Source organism: Cupressus sempervirens, chromosome 5 (genome assembly GCF_028749045.1).
Source record: "Cupressus sempervirens isolate cs-2001-9-10 chromosome 5, ASM2874904v1, whole genome shotgun sequence".
Classification (NCBI taxonomy): Eukaryota; Viridiplantae; Streptophyta; class Pinopsida; order Cupressales; family Cupressaceae; genus Cupressus; species Cupressus sempervirens.
In genome coordinates this window covers 918939051-918956599 of record NC_143122.1, presented here as the reverse complement: position 1 = coordinate 918956599, position 17549 = coordinate 918939051, and the positions used below count along the sequence as shown (strand labels likewise).

General features: G+C 35.3%; 1 pseudogene; it reads right to left on the bottom strand.

Annotated features, from left to right (window-relative positions):
• Positions 1-868: 868 nt before the first annotated feature.
• On the bottom strand, positions 869-16820 carry LOC149558941 (L-type lectin-domain containing receptor kinase IX.1-like; annotated as a pseudogene).
• Between the last annotated feature and the right edge of the window lie 729 nt (positions 16821-17549).

Below are 17549 nucleotides of genomic sequence, written 5' to 3'. Positions count from 1 at the left end.
ACACATTTTAAAAAATAAAGTAATAACAAAAATATACATTGAGTAATCAATAATTATTTAAAATAAAAAAATCTTATTAAAAATAACTAGAATATTTTAATATCAAAATATTTTTTTTTTGTAATTTGTTTTTTTTTTTAAATTTTAAATTTTAGAATTTATCTTTTATTTATTTTACTATACAATATTATTATAGTTCTATTTATTACATATTTGATAGTTTTCATGAATATATTTTACTTATCTATTTCTACATATTACTTCTTAATTTATTTTTCCCTCTGCCTCATTATCTTGTTTTTATCTATCTATTTTCTTCGCTCTCCCTCTTTTTCATTGACATATACATATATATTTCTCTATCTCTCTTCAACTTCCCTCTCTTCTCCTCTCTTTTAAAAATTAATCTTGATTATCTTCTAATGTAAAAGTTTTATTTCAATCTTTATAATAGCATATTAGCATGTGAATTTTTAAATTATTTGTAATGTTAATAAATCAACAATAGCTTTTGGGAAAGCATCGTTGTGACAACTATATGTTGTTATAGCTGAATTTTCAGCATTTGATCGTTTGGCAATTTTGTAAGATCATGTGTTGTCAAAAAAAGGTGTACATGCATCTTATATTCGAAATCTGCTTAGGAGCCTCTTGCATAATTTAACTAGGTAAAACTTTTGCATATATACTGAAGAAATGACAGGAAAGAAAGCCCATATAAATTATAAAACAAAATTAATTATGTTTTTTATTTTTTCCAAACACAGATTTATAACATGAAATTTCCATTCTAGATTCCCACTTCAATTTGATATAGTCTAAATTGACAAGGCTAGTCGTGAAATGTAGAGGGCTCGACGACAGATTTTCACAACCAGTTGTAGTCGCGAGTAAAAAAAACCGTCGACCTGACGACTGGTGAACTTGACGACACCCCGGAAAGAAGCACCACAGAGCTCGACAAGCCTGAACTCATTATAACCAGAGTACACTGGCTGCACACAGCTAGCGGCAAATCCGAAGGAACGTATGGCAGTCCAACTTCACTTCTAATTACCATTATCAGCTCTCTCATTTTGGGTGCACAACAGCCCCACAACAATCAGCCACTCCACATCTACCCCGCATTGAAATTTCCACCAAGTTTCTCATCTGCTGCATCCAGTGCCTTTGCCGTTCCATTTAAATCCCAAACACACTCTACCAGTCTGCAATTGTACTATTCTTCAAGGCTGTGATCAACCTGCCACCTTCCGCACGCGATTTCCTGAGTAACTGCCCCAAAGCTGTACACGTCAGCCTCTAGACTGGTCTTCCCCGTTATATAGCACTCTTAAGCTACATAACCCCGCATGCCAGCCACCACGGTCGTATGGGAAGCTGCCTGATCACGCTCAATTAATCTTGCCAAACCAAAATCTCGCACCTTGGCATTAAAATCGGAATCGAACATTACGTTGCTTGCCTTTATGTCTCGATGGACGACACGCTGGTCCCATTCTTCATGTAGATAAACGAGAGCAGACGCTATATCACAGGCGACACTGTATCTTTGGTCCCACTGCAGAGTATCCTTCTCCTTCCAAAAAGTAATTCTCCCTTTTGATGGCACCATCCTAAAAGCCACACATGGTTACGGTGTCTCAGCCTGCTGATCGTTTGAATTTCAGAAACATACTCCTTTCTTCCTTGTCTCAAATCTTGCGGTATTCGTTTGACAGCCACCACCTCTCCGGTGCAGGGCAGGATGCCTTTGTAAATGCTGCCGAAGCCTCCATGCCCAAGCTTTTCTTTCTCGCAAAAATTTCATGTTGCGGTACTAAGATCGACATAGGAAAAGCTTCGGGGGCCACGAGGACAGCATTCGTCAAGCTCTGGATCACTCTCTTCCCTCACCTCGCCTCCTCTTTTGCTTTTTCAGAAATACTGCGACCACCTAACTATTATATAGCCACATAAGACAACGACAACGAACAACAGACATATCAAAAAAACTTGGACAATAAATCTTCTTTTATCGTGATTTGTAGTTCCATCCACAGCAGCTCGGACTTCCCACGAATGGTTAGAAGAAAAATTCCAAACTCTCACCACGTGTCTCAGTGAAGTGTGCTGTGGAAGCCGACAAGCCAACCTTGATGTTTTCTGGCAGATAGTCGCGCAGACCTATTATACAATTAAACAGAGGGCTTTTGGATTTATAAGAAACATTGGTGTTGTTTGGATTACAAGAGAGAAAGACACGCAAACTCTTTTCTACACCATCATAATCCACCCAGGCATCCCATGGTTTACCATTTAATCTGTCCCAGAGCCTGAGGATCTGTCCCATAGGGGAATAGATTTATTATAAAATGCCCAGTCATTGCTGCCACCTAGCCTACCCGATGCTTCATTTTTGGTAAGCTGCTGTAAAAGTTAGAAAAGCAATAAAATGCGCAAAGAAGAATGCAAAAACATAGTACACAGATTTATCGTGGTTCGGCCAATAAATCCTACATCCACATTGAGCAGGAGAATATATTATTTAATCCAGAAGTACATCCACAAGTTACAGCGAATAGAATATATAAAAGAGCTTCAAGGGAGACTCTTGAATGTCAGCAGAAGAATTGAAGAGACAGAGTCTCTTGGAGGGAATAATGAAAAATGGCTGAGCTTCATATCCCCAACAATCCAACCACTGCTGTAACAAGCTATTCCCCTACTCTAAACCTTGCTATCACATGCTAGAAATGCTGAGAGAAGCTTGGCAAAACTCAAACTTCTCCCGTGTTACAACCTTCGTGAGAAATGCTCAGAGAAGCTTGGCAAAACTCAAACTTCTCCCGTGTTACAACCTTCGTGAGGACATCAACTGGATTTAATTTTGTGTCAATCTTGACGACTTGAAGTTTTCCTTCTTTAACCACATGCTGAATGTAATGATAACACAAGTCAATGTGCTTCGAGCATCGCTAAGATGTATGATGCTTGCTCATGAATATAGCACTATTGTTGTCATAGAAACGGTTAAAATTTTATTGTTGCAAACACAATTCTTTTTACAAAATCTGCAACCATACCATCTCTTTGGCCCCCTCGGAGAGAGCCATGTATTCAGCTTCAGCAGATGATTGAGCGACTGAATGTTGCAATCTAGAGCCCCAATTGATCGCTGCACCAACAAATGTGAAAGCCTAACCTGAGGTAGATCTCCACTTGTCTAAATCACCACCAAGATCTGAATCTACGAATCAGAGCATACATAATGCTACCAACCGCTGAAGTATAAGGGATTCCCTTCATGAATTTTGTATCCTCATGTGTTGTGGGACACATTTTAGTAGTCAAACGAAAATGAGATGCTAGAGGGACACAAATTGGTTTGGCATTTCGCATGCCAAATTTGTCCAATACCTTCTCAATGTATTGCTTTTGAGATAACCAAAGTTTCCTTGTGGATCTATGAGCAACTGTTTATAATAAACACATGGATCAGCCTCTAAGCATATGAACTTGTGCTCAACCATAAACTTATCAAATTTCTTGTACCATTGCCTTGGGGCCCACTTCAGTCCATACAAGCTTCTCTTCAATCTGCAATAAAGATGCTCCTTTCCTTTTTTTACAAAGTCTTCTAGTTGCATCATATAAAGTTCTTCATCTACATCACCATGTAGGAATGCAGTCTTGACATCCAACTGCTCCAGCTCAAGATCCCATGTAGCAACCAAGCCTAGAATGGCTCTAATAGTAATCATCTTGAATACCAGGGAGAAGATCTCATTGAAGTCGATGCCCTATAGTTATCCATATCTTTTGACCACTAATTTGGCCTTATAACAAACCTTGCCGCCATCTTCTTCCTTTATTTTATACACCCATTTGTTCTTTAGAGATTGCCTATTAGGTGGTAAAGGCACCAAATCCCAACTCTGATTTGTTATCAACAAATCCATTTCCTCCCTCATGGCATCTAGCCAATTTTGTGAATCTGAAGTTATATAAGCAGCTTTGTAATTTGTAGGCTCTAATTGATCAAACACTAGTAAGGACAGTTCTGCCTCCTTTGCAACTAACAACTCATAATTAGAGAACTTTGCTGAAAGTTTTCTCTATCGAGATGATCTTCTGAGTCCTTGAGCAATTTTAGAATTTTGAGGATTAGTATTTTCCTCATTCCTATGGAGTGCACTTGAATTAGAGTTATTTCCCTCTAAATTGCTAACTACAGCACGTTTTCGCATGTTCTAGATGTTTATCAACATGGGTTAAGAGCTATCAAATGGCTTTGCAATTGCTGGTTGAATAGCAGTTGAGGGAGGCAAAGCAGCTACTAAAACTACTGGCACATTGTCTCCACATGGGGAAGAAAAGTCCACACGTGAAGGGGGGGACATAACCCCCTCAACTTCTGTTATTATTTATTACATCAGTATCTATTGTTAGACCAGCATATGAAGAGTTTGAAGTGCTTGGAAACACCACATTTGGTGTGCAGTCATCATGTTTATTAGGAAAAATAGATGTTCAGTGCCATCTCTAATATCTTTTTCACTTGAATTAGATGTAACAGAGATTGGTGAAAATAAAGTCGCAGGAGAAATGAACTATTGACTTCCACTAGTATATGTCTTTGAGTCATTGTTTTTCAAAATAATTGTGGGCACAAATTCTTCATCTAATGTTGATTATAGCTGCCAACCTAGAAATGTCTTCTCATTGAAGACAAAATCTCTGCTCCTGATGATTTCCTTCTCTTTGTGATCCCAAATATGAAACCCATATTGATCCTCACCATAGCCCATGAAGATACCCCGCTATGATTTAAAATCCAACTTGGTTCTTTTTTCTTTAGGCACATGGAAAAATACTTCACACCCGGATGTGAGAATATGAAATTCTTCAGCCTAACCATTCCTCCTTTGGAATTCCAAAGTCCAATCATGATGAGGGACTCTGATTAATGAGATACACCACTATGTTGCATACCTTAGCCCAAAATTCCTTACTCAAGCTAGCATTAGAGAGCATACATTGAGCTCTCTCAAGAATTGTTCTATTTAACCTTTTTGATGCTCCATTTTCTTGTGGAGTAAATGGAACAACCTTGATTTGATGGATACTATTATTTGCATAAAAAGAATCAAATTATGAGGAGAAAAATTCTCCTTCATTATTACTTTTTAGACACTTAATCTTGTGTCTACTTTACTTTCCAACGAGGCCTTTAAAAACTTGAAATTTAGAGAAAACTTCTAATTTCCTAGAGAGCGTATAAATCCAAAATTTCCTTGTACAATCATCTAGAAAAGTAATGAAATAATTAGCTCTACCAAAAGAGGTTACCTCAATGGGTCCAAAGACATCTGTGTGAACAAGCTCCAAGGGTGTGCCCTTCTTCTCACTACTAGTCTGCAAGAAGTTGACTCACCTCTATTTGCCATAGAGACAATGTTCATAGAATTCTATATCAATAGATTTCAGCCCTAGCAGTTGATTTCTTTTTAACATTACATTGAATCCTTTCTGACTGATGTGCCCAAGCCTTTGATGCCAAAGCTCTGAGTTATGTCCACCATTGTCATCGTAGCTCCCACTTCACTGTTACTTTCTAGAATATATAAACTCCCAACTTTATCTCCTTTTGCAACTATCAAAGATCCCTTTGTTATCTTCCATGTATTAGGATTGAAGAATGTATGATAGCCTTGAGTATGAAGTTGAGAAATGGAAATTAGATTTCTCTTCAATTTTGGAACATTTCGAAAATCTTTTAAAAGCCATTACCCTCCTCCATGTGATGGTAATAAAATATCACTTTTCTCAATAATGTCACAAGCATTATTGTCACCGAAATAAACTTTCCCAAATTCACCTTCATTATAATTTGTGAACAACTTCGTGCATAAGAAAGCATGAAAGGATTCCCTGGAATCAAGTACCCATGATTCTGAAATAGTATCACTTGCAGCAAGAACTAAAATCCTTGGTTCATACTTCTCATAAGCAGTGTTAGCTTGACTATCCCACACCTTATCTTGTGCCCTTTTTAAAGCATGACAATTTTTCTTTGAGTGGCCTGGTTTGCCACAAAACCAACAATCCTTTTTGCTTTCTTTCGAATCTGTCCCTTTTGCAATCTTCAATCTTCCTCTATTGTTGGAGTTTCTACATCTTTGATGACTCCTTCCTCTATTGTCAATGCTTACTGTTGTTGAGGCTTCACCGGATGAGGGAACATCACTCTCTCTTCTCATGTCTTCACCGAGAAGAGTAGCTGCAACTTCATCAAAAAATAACTTTTTCTTATTGGGAAGCGATGTGCTTATGGCTGTTACAACTCCATCCCAACTGGATGGAAGAGAACATAACAATAAGATAGCTTTGTTTTCATCACTTCATGGCATGCCCACCAAATTTTCTTAACTGATTAGAGTATTAAACTCATTGAGATGATTTGCTATATTACCACTATCCTTCATTTTGAGACTATAGAGTTTCTTCATGATGAAAACCTTCTTTGCAACAGACACCATTACATAAGTAGTTCTTAGCTTGTCCCAAACTACCTTTGTTGTTGTTTTTGTTGCAATATTAAAAAGCACATTTTCAAATAGTGAAAGAAGAATTGTTGCTCTTGCCTTCTTGTCCATTTTTTCCGAATCCTCATTAGACATCATGTCTAGTTGCTTCCATTTCCCCTCTAAAGCAAGTGCCAGATCTTGCTTAATTAATAGCGACTCCATTTGCACCTTCCATAGGCCAAAACTTTTTCCTATAAATTTCTACACTTTGACCTCCTCCAAGATCCTAGAATTTCAACCCTAAATTCTAAATAGCAATACCTTGCTCTGATACCAATTGTAAAAGTTAGAAAAGCAATAAAATGCATAAACGATAATGCAAAAGTAGAGCACACAGGTTTATCATGGTTCAAACAATAAAGCCAATTTCCACACTAAGCAGGAGAATATATTATCTAATCTAGAAATACATCCACAAGTTACAGCGAATACAATATATAAAAGAGCTCCAAGGGAGACTCTTGAATGTCAGTAGAAGAATTGAAGAGATAGAGTCTCTTGGAGGGAATAATGAAAAATGGTTGAGCTTCATATCTCCAATAGCTGTTGCATGCCTCCTTGATTATTCCCTTTGTATTCAACATCATGCTCTCTTTCAATAGCTATCATAGGAGGGAAGTTAAAGCTAACACTTGTTGAATGTGTGAATAAAATAAATGAAACAACGAAGCAAAATAAAAGTAGAGTAGGTATAGGCTGATGGCCTATTTTACAGTGTCTTCAACTGTGGGATTTGTTAGTTTTGAAGAGCCTTTGATGGAAATTATGTCACATTGAGGTCTTTGTCAATGTGTGAAGAGCACAAACATTAAAACAAAAATTATTTCAGATATTTTTCTATTTGAAAATACCACCAAAACCCATACAAGATGTAACATTTTGATACAATATTTCATGTGACGTTGCATTTCTATCTTCTTAGATGGATAAACAAATGCAACATTTAAGAAGTTCTTGAAAATGGATGAGGAGGAAAAGAATGGTGATTTTTAGAAACTGGGCCAAATTAAGGTTATCTAGAAGGATGTGCTTTCATGCATTCATGAGTACTTTATCTTGGATGGTAGAGCTAAACATGTTCATAAATTTCATTTTGTGTTTCTAAACCATTTTAGGCACAAAGATAGAATCTCATTTCCTTTTTATTTGAGATTTTTTTTGCTCCATAGTCTCCAAGCTCATAGAAAAGAAGAAACCCACTTGATTTTTCATGAAGGATTAATTTTACTGATTGAGAATTATTGTAAGAACAAGGCTATTGTGTCTTCCCCTCCTTTTGAGAAAAAGAAGGGCTCTGTGAGTGAAACCTACTCTAGGAATAGTAAAGGAGAGGAAGGGGTTAGTGGATGAGGAGGAGAACAGAGATGTGGGAGATTTTAGCTCGAATTTGGAAGGTTACCTTGGTGGCAAGGGTGAATCTGGAAAGGAGGAGATAGATGAAAGCAATGATAAAAATACTATGTCAAGTAATGCTAGTGAAGAGGATACCAATCAGAGTGAACAATCCCTAAGAGTGAGGGATGAAGAAGAAGTAATGGAGAAGGGAAAGGAGGAACTCTTTAATAAGAATTCTGAAAATGTGAAGGAAGACATAAGGAATGAGAAGAATGAGTCTATGGGTAAGGAAGATATGGGGGATGATAATGATGATTATGCTGTTAGAGATACAAGGCTTTCTTTCCTACATACTACAAACTTAAAGGTAGACTCTTCCCATCAAACTGACTCCTAGGTGTGTAACAAATTAATGAACTTGAAAAGAAAAGTCACAACAATGGAGCAGAACCAAGAAGCTAATTGCATAAAGACCATCCAGTTGGCAATTCAGGTTGGTAATATACCAGACAAACTAAAGGAATATGAAAACAAGATCTAGTTATCGATCAAAGAAAGTTGTAATAATATGGAGTAGGTTACTTCTAGCATTTGTGTAGCTGCTGCTAGCTTAGGGAAGAGAACTAATGAAGAAATCATATCTCTAGGTGGTCCATGTAAATGAACCAGATAGAGCTCTAGGAAAAAAGTAGCTGAGGGCATCGTGGGATCTATAGTTAATACCATCCAAAGTACTATGGAGGCTAGAAAACAGGTGGTCCAAATGATCAAAGAACTATAATAGCAGTTTTTCTATGTTTCTAGTTTTTGGTCTCTATCTTGGTAGTTGTTCTAGTTTCTAGTCAATTTTTTAGGTTTTTAATCTAGTTTTGTTATTTTAAAACTAGGTTCTAGGTCCTTTTAAAACTTGGTCTTGTTTTTTGATTTTATCTTGTGATTTTAGGTCCTTGTAAAATTTGAATTTGAATCTTTTAAAATGGTAGGTTTCAAGTCCTTGTAAAACTTGGTGAAACTTAATGGTTTATCTTTTGTTTTCTTGTTAAGGGTTTTAGGTCCCCTTCAAAACCTATTTTTACCTTTATCTAAAACAATCTTTTATGCAAGCCAAATGTGTTCCCCAATGCTCTCGATATCACACACTTTCCAATTTTTAATTCTATATTATTAGTTTGTCTTTTTTATCAGTATGAATCCAAATTCTGAATTAACTATTGGCCAAATTTGCCTTTCTACCAAAATCACCCTATTTGAATTTAAATGATAAACAACCACTTTCCATTCTTTTTAAATATTTGAATACCATGGAAATATGAAATAATTAAATTGGGGGCTTTTAATATTTTCATATCTTGTTTAGTTTTCTTTCGGGGCTCCTACAATTTTGCACACCATCAAATCTTGCACAGATCTACAGTGGGCACTTTCCTGCTTCTTCAATGTGAATGACCTTTACATAAAGCAAGAATGTACCTCGCTACCATGTGCTATATAGGTCTCATTTCTTGTAGGTCACCTTTTTTACCATGATTATATGCTAATATGAGTTGGAATACAGCTAAGTTTCTATTGGCAATCACTTTCCCACATTCTATCTTTTGTTAGACTTTTTGACAATGCAAGCAAGTGATATTGTGACATATGGATTGGTGGGTCTGTCCTTCTTTGTTGGCTGCTACCACTAAAAGTGGGGCTAATTGGATCCCAGGTTTTCTTAAGGTGGATGTTGAGTAGTTTGTGGGCCTAAAAGTATTAATGGCTTAGGCGTAGTAATGACAAAAAATTTCATTGATCATCGATCTTTCATAGATCGATGATTAGTGCTTTCTTGCATCATGGAATTGCTAAAACTTTAGACATTGCAGGGAAGTGCCTGCAGGTTACATTTCTTTGTGGGTTGGAGGAGGTACCATTGCAGTTAACATTGGCAATTGGGTTGACACTTTTCATTGACTACCATGGTTAAGTTTGAGGGTGGTACGGTTAGTTAAAAGTGATATGCTCAAATGAGTGGAGAATTTGTGGGGTGGCAAAAAGAAATAAGACTATTGGCCCACGTGGCCCATCTTGGTTGCAAGATTCAGTTGACCTATTGATTGTTCTAGTTTATCGAGCCAACTATGAGGAAGAAATGTTTTCTCGCATGATCCAATCTTCATAATCGATTCCAACCACTCTCCAATGAATGCCATGCCTAATGAATGAAGGAAAACACTCCACCACCTCTAGTTTTATCCATCTACTTGGTTAGAGTGAATTAATGGTGTTGTTCTATCTTCTCAAGGCTTTGTTTTGGAAAAATATTAGATTTCATTATATTTGAATCTATGTCAAGATCAAATTTTCTCTAGAACTCTATGATTATTCTCTGAGCATTTAAGATAGTTGTTGTGGAGTAACTTGATTAGAAATATCTTAGTTTTGCCTGAACTATAAAGGAAAATTTTGTAATCTTTGTAAGGGTTGATCTTGTTAGTTTGTGGTGAATGATCAAGGAAGTACTAGACATACTTAATAAATTCTTTGGTGTTTGGGGTAGCACCTAGAAAAAACAAATTGGGTTGTGGCAGACGTTGTGGTTGATGTATGGCTAACATATGGTGGACATATTGTAACCTTAAAGTGGCATAAAAATACTTGTATAAAAGGGCCTAGGGTTAGGGATTATTTCATTGTGGTGATGAAAAATTGGTTCTTGTGGCAGTATTGAGTTGTAAGGGATTACAAATTATAATCAAGTTGTAATCACTAGATTGTAATAATATCAAACTTTCTATTTGGTGGACATAGCCCAGGGATTGAGTGCACCACTTTAAATCTTGTTGTCTTGTGTTCTTTTCTATGTGATCTATTATTTTCTATTATTGGTTATATTTGCATGTAATTGTTATTTCTATCTAAGGTTTAATCCTAACAAGTGGTATCAAAGTTGGGTTGTTTTTCACTTATCCTATGTAGGAAAGTCTCATGGTTGAGTGGGAGTGATTGAAGACAAGGGTAAGCTAAGGGTTGATAGGTTTAAGGGTAGAACTTTCAGTTATGGAAGATGCAAATGGAAGACTATCTTAATCAAAATGATTAATGGAAGCTGTTGGAAGGAAAAATCAAGAATCAAGGATCTATGTCAAATTATATGTTTTACAATTTTTAAAATTTATTTAAATAAATAATTTATTCTCGAGAAATATATTAGTATAAAATTATGATTTAGTAAAATTAATATTCAAAATATTTTAACAAGAATAAAAACTGTAGTAGTATATGGGTTCAACGTTGTTTTTAGATTTGATCTTGTAAGATTTTAAATCTTTATATAACTGTTGCAATCTATGAACTAGCATCATCATGTTGAAGAGTAGTAGATAGATTTTAGATCAACTAATTATATAGTATGGGTCATGTGAACTATTATCATGATGTTAAATAAAAGTAGATGACATTTATATCAATTATAGCTCCTACAAACTATTATTAAGATTTTCAACAAAAGTAGATGAATTTTGAATCAACTAATTATATGCTATAGGTCATATGAACTATTATTGTACTACTAAATAAAAGTAGATGGATTTGAGATTAGCTAATTATACTATTATAGGTTTTATCAACTAATATCATGATATTAAATAGTAGTAGAATAATTTAGATAAGCTCATTATACATCATGAAGCAATTTAAATCTTATACTTTAAGGAAACTCATTAATAAAAATAGGAGTTGTTTTTTTAAGAAATAGAAAATTGATTTGAAACCAATCCATTATATAGTTTATCAAACATCCATGTTTAGATAAATAAACATAGATACACATGTACAATTATAATTAATTTATATATTTATAATGCATGATACATTAATTTTTATTAATGAGTAGTAATCTCTTTAATAGATAGATCATTTTTAATGTATAAAATTTTAGATTATACTATTTTTCATGTTATATTGTTTGATCAATATTATTGTATTGTTGTTATGCATCTTTTGAGAATAGACATATGGGAAAATAATTTTTTATTGCTTGATAATAAAAGAAAGTTTAAAATTATAGGTATCATTTAGTTATGTATTTTTAAAGAACAAAATTTATGAAAAAATAATTCATAAAAACTTTGTTAGAATAGAAACTACATGGTCTCTACATTGTCTTGTGATGTATGTAAGAAGTAGGTCCTAGGCCTTGATATAATCTTTTGTGTCACGCTTTTTTGGGCAATACATTGATCCAAGCATTCTATGCTGATTCTCCAAATCTTTCTTAGCAATTGATGTCTTTTCTACCTCATCTTCAAAAATTTTTGTGTCACTTTAAGATGTCCAAACTTAAAAAATAGCATATCTATGCCAATTTTTAAAATAGATATTTGACTAATAGCATAATATAAAGTAGATATTTCTTTCTACTTGGTTTTGTTATCCTTCCTCCTACACAACATGCAGTGGATTCACAACAATAAAATAAGCTTCTCTAACTATGGACAAGATGGGCTAGCCAATGATAACATACAATCAGCCTACTGTGTTTAATTGTCATACAAATAAGCAAGAAGAACATAAGTGCATATCAAAAATGACCTTTTAAGTTGTTTTAGGACTATAAAATGCATTTTTTTTATGTAAGAGAACATTAAATGTTTTACACATTCTTTTGAAACCTTTGGACATGAGTTTCCTACGAAAGAGCATGGTTTTTCCAGCATATGGAGCAACCATATGGGCTATTATTCTATCTCCTATTTTTTCCTATAATGGGACCCCAAATACATGGATCCAAGGGGTTTCTAGATTTCTCTATCGATATATATTAAGAGAAGAAAATAAATCTAGCCTTTATGGATTCATCATAAATCATAATATGATCATCTACAAGGAAAGGCCTCTAACTTACATCTTTCTTAGTTTTTCTAGAATTTAAAATTTGCCTTCTTTATTAACAAATGATTATATTGTAAAACCCTCTTAGCAATATCATAATTTGACTTTCTATGGAAAAATTGTCCTCATTATCAATGATTACGTTCTTGTAATTCAATTGACATGTATTTTCTTCTCCTTTGCACAGGTTGCTAGGATCCTTTTATTTACAAGAATTCATTTATTTTCTTTAGTTTCTTCTATGCTATTACTTTAAAAGCTTTTGTTGATCTTGATGGAGCCTACACTTTTACAAAATTAGAGCTCCCATCTTAGCACAATGATTCAAATTATAACAAAAATTGGACATTAAGCATGGAGAAAACATCAAATGTAGAAATGATTCATGAAGTTCATGATGCAGGTAAGAAACTACATGGTCTCTACCTTGTCTTGTGATGTATGTAAGAAGTAGGTCTTAGGCCTTGATATAATCTCTAACATTTTGTTCAAATTTTCTCAAATTTATAAATTTCAACCTTATATTAAAATAGATTAGAAAAGTTCAATTAGATCTATCAACTAAGTCTGAAAGATTAATACACATTTAAATGAAATGATGCATCAGGAAATTTAAATTTTATATTTAAGAATGTCTTTTAATTTTTATAAATTTTATTCTACTTATAAATCTCAATTTTAACATTTATCAAAATATTAAGAAAATAAAAAACAATATTTCATGAAATGTTATCTATTTTCTCCTTAATATTTGAAGTTAGGTTCTACTATTAAATTTTTAAATCAAAGATTAGAAAATTATATAAGTAATATTAAGAAGATATAAGTTTTTTGTTAAAAGAAATTAAATGCGTAGAATTATGTCAATAAGAAAGAATCAAACAAATCTTCTTCTCTTTCAAATACCAATTTATTGCTATATATGCATAGCTTAATTCTTGTCATTTTGATACTGACCATTTTTTATCCTTACATTATAGATATCAGAAAAAAATTAACTATGGATGCTCAACAAAATAATTCTGAGAACACTATCACAAGCCCACTTCTTCCAAACGACTTGGTGCAATCAAGCCAAATTGTTCAAAATTATTTGGATAGATTGGGAACAATCATTTCTGAGTCTTGTAAAAAAATTACAGATGAAATTCATAATGCGAGCTTTCATGTTCGAAGTGTCCAAGATTCTCAAATCTTTTAGATGGGACAATATACAAAGGAAATTCATGACGCATGGAAGAAATCATTTGGGTTCTTTGAATTTATGAAAGACATCTGCTATGATGAAGAGCACATGGATGGCGAAAATAACCTTTTCCTCACTGATGAATTCCACATGTTTTTGCATCAGTATAATGGAATCTAGGAGTCATATTATTTGACATTATCATTTTTTTTTATTAATTTGTTTGTTCGACTTATCAATTTTGATGAACGTATGTTATTTTTCCTTTGTCTTAAATAAATTTAGTATTATACATACAAGACTATTTGGTATTTAGTATATTTGTAGATCTTATCTACACAAAAAAGTTCCTCCTATATGTATTTGTGAATTGTTAAACTATTAATTAGAAATAAATAAATATCTATCTTATCTAAAGTGCAATGCCACTAAATTAATATCATATTTTAAACCAATTTTATAAAAAATAATTTACTAAATCTACTATTTTTTTAATGTTTGGTTACAAATTTATAAATCAAGTATGAATTTCTAATCGGATCAAGAAAGAAGACAATACCAAATGGAGCAACAAAGAGCATACCAGAGAGAATACCAGAGAGAGTATCGTAGATGACGACAAGAACAAATGACACAAGCTGAAAGAGAAGAAGAAAGAAGAAGGAAAAATGAAGTCCGACGACTAAATTATGCTAGAAGAAGGGTAGGATTGCTAATACAAGAATTGGAATTACAAAATAGGGATAGAATTACTCGTCAACGAACATCCGATGAAGTATCTCATTTTGAAACACAAGGGAGACATGAAGTTGATTTTGAATCAAGTGAGAGGTACAATCAAGCATTACCTATATTTGTGGAAATGAATCACCAGAATGAATATTCAAGAACAATAGAGCGTGTTCCTGAAACACCTCATCCTACAAGCCAAAATAGGATAAATTTAGGTGGATAAGGCAACAGAGAAAATATACAAAACCCAACTGTATTTCTTAAGGATAATTTCTATAGATCTCAAATGAAGTTTCGACAACAACTGGATAGCTTGAAAATGCCACAGATGTGTTATATTTGTCAGGAATGCTATCTACGAATGAAAGTGGTCCGTACATCAGAAGGTCCAATATGCAATAGATGTTGACAAGAAAAGGGAAACAATTGTGTTCTTCAAGGCTGTGATCAATCGGCCGCCTTCCGCAGGCAATTTCTAGTGTAACTGCCCAAAAGCTGTACGCATCAGCTTCTGGACTGGTTTTCCCTATTATGTAGCACTCTAGAGCAACATATCCCCGCGTGCCCGCCACCATGGTCGTATGGGAATCCTCCTAGTCACGTTCCATCAGTCTCGCCAAACCAAAATCACCCGACTTGGCATTGAAATCAGAATCCAACATTACGTTGCTTGCCTTCACGTCTCGATGAACAACACGCTGGTCCCACTCTTCGTGGAGATAAACAAGAGCAGAGGCAATGTCACAGGCGATACTATATCTTCGGCTCCAATCAAGCGTATCCTCCTGTTCCCCAAAATTGTGTTTATCCCGATTCCCATTTGGAGAGTACTCGTAGACCAGAAGTAACTCTCCCTTTTCGTGGCACCATCCTAGAAGCCGCACAAGATTACGGTGTCTCAACCTGCTGATTGTTTGAACTTCGGAGACATACTCCTTTCTTCCTTGTCTCGATCCTTGAGCTATTCTTTTCACAGCCAGCGCGTCCCCTGTGCCGGGCAGGATTCCTTTGTAAACGCTGCCGAAGCCGCCTTGTCCAAGCTTTTCTTTCTCGCAGAAATTTCTTGTCGCGGCACTGAGCTCGGCGTAGGAAAAGCTTCGGGGGCCATGAGAACAGCATTCGTCTAGCTCTGGATCGCTCTCTTCCCTAGCCTTACCTTCTCTTCCCCTTTTTCTGAAATACTGCCACCAGCGAACAACTATGAAGCCACATAGAACCACAACAACGAAGAACACGCATATCAAATAAACTTTCACAGAAAATTTGTTTGCATTGCCATTTCTAAGTAATTCACCAGGAGGTCCGACTTCCCACGAATATTTAGAAGTAAAATTTCAAACTTTTACGGTGTGCGTCTCTGTGTACTCTCCAATGGCAGCCAAGAAGCCAATCTTGATGTACTCTGGCAGACAGTTGCTCGGATCTATTGTGTGGTTAAATAGAGGGATTTTGGGTTTAGAAGAATTATACCAGAGAAAGAAGTGCAGAACCTTTTCTAAACCGTCATAATCCACCCAGGCATCCCATGTCGCGTTTGTGAGATTTTGGTCTGTAGAGCGATTGAATAGACTAGATGTATTGAGCGGAAAAATCAACTTCGAAAAAATGCTATTGACGTTGATCCCAACATGATTGTCATCAAGATCCCAATCGTTGTTGTATGTATCAAACTCCATAGCAACCATCTGATAAGATGATTGTTTAAAGCTTTCCTCATTAAACAAGCCAAGAAATCCACCATAAGCGTCCTCTGGTGGTTCCAGTTCGAATGGTGCCATGAAGAGCGCAAGTCCATCTCCATGATTATCGTATATTTCGTTGTTCAGATCAATATTGAATTGAAAGTAAGTTGAAAAATTGGCCAAAGCCCCAGTAGACCTATTCCATAGCGGAATACGGTCAGTATAATATGCCCAGCCGGAACTGTTCTTAAGGTTCCCTGATGCTTCATTTCATGTAAGCTGCAGGGCTCTTTGATTACTCTCTTGATATGTGGCATCATTTTTCCTTTCTATACCTGTTAGAGGAGGGAAGCTAAAAGTAACGTTCCCTGCATGCGATGATAATAGGAAAAGAGCAACACAGGTTAAGAAAAGGAAGGCCCGTGTAGGGTGAGTGAATTTAGCCATCCTAATATGTGATTTAGAGGGTCTCTGAGGGTAATTTGTTAGCAATTATATTTTGTAGTGCCTTTCATAGGAAGAAGGCTATTGCAATTGTTCAGCCGATTCCATTTCGAGATAGGAACGAACACATAGACCTCTCTCTTCATTATTATCTTACAGGATTAGGACCTGCCGATTGGTTAGTCGGGATGGACCTTTAATGGCCCGCAGATTTCATCGAGCTCTTCGTGGACGTAGGGATCAGAGCCCAAGAAAACTCTTTTTGATATCAAGCAACGTATAATTCTTGGTGGAAATCCTTGTGGATATTCTAACGAAGTACAAACTAATTGTAAAATACATGGGCTTCTCGTTTGATATTCCATTTCAGTCTTTATGAAGGCAGGCGGGCATGGTGCACAAGACGGTGAATAGCATATAAGTCGAGTTGTTTCTACAAAATGTTAAATGCCTCGTTAGTTTGTTCTCTCTAGATAATTAACTAATTTTATGATTCGGCATTTCCTAGAAAACACATAGAAGTTAAGCATTTCTTGCAGTTGGTCGGATGATTCCATTTTGGCCTACTAACGATTTTGACATTATCATTCCCCCTACACAACATGCAGTGGATTCACAACAATAAAATAAGCTTCTCTAACTATGGACAAGATGGGCCAGCCAATGATAACATACAATCAGCCTACTGTGTTTAATTGTCATACAAATAAGCAAGAAGAACATAAGTGCACA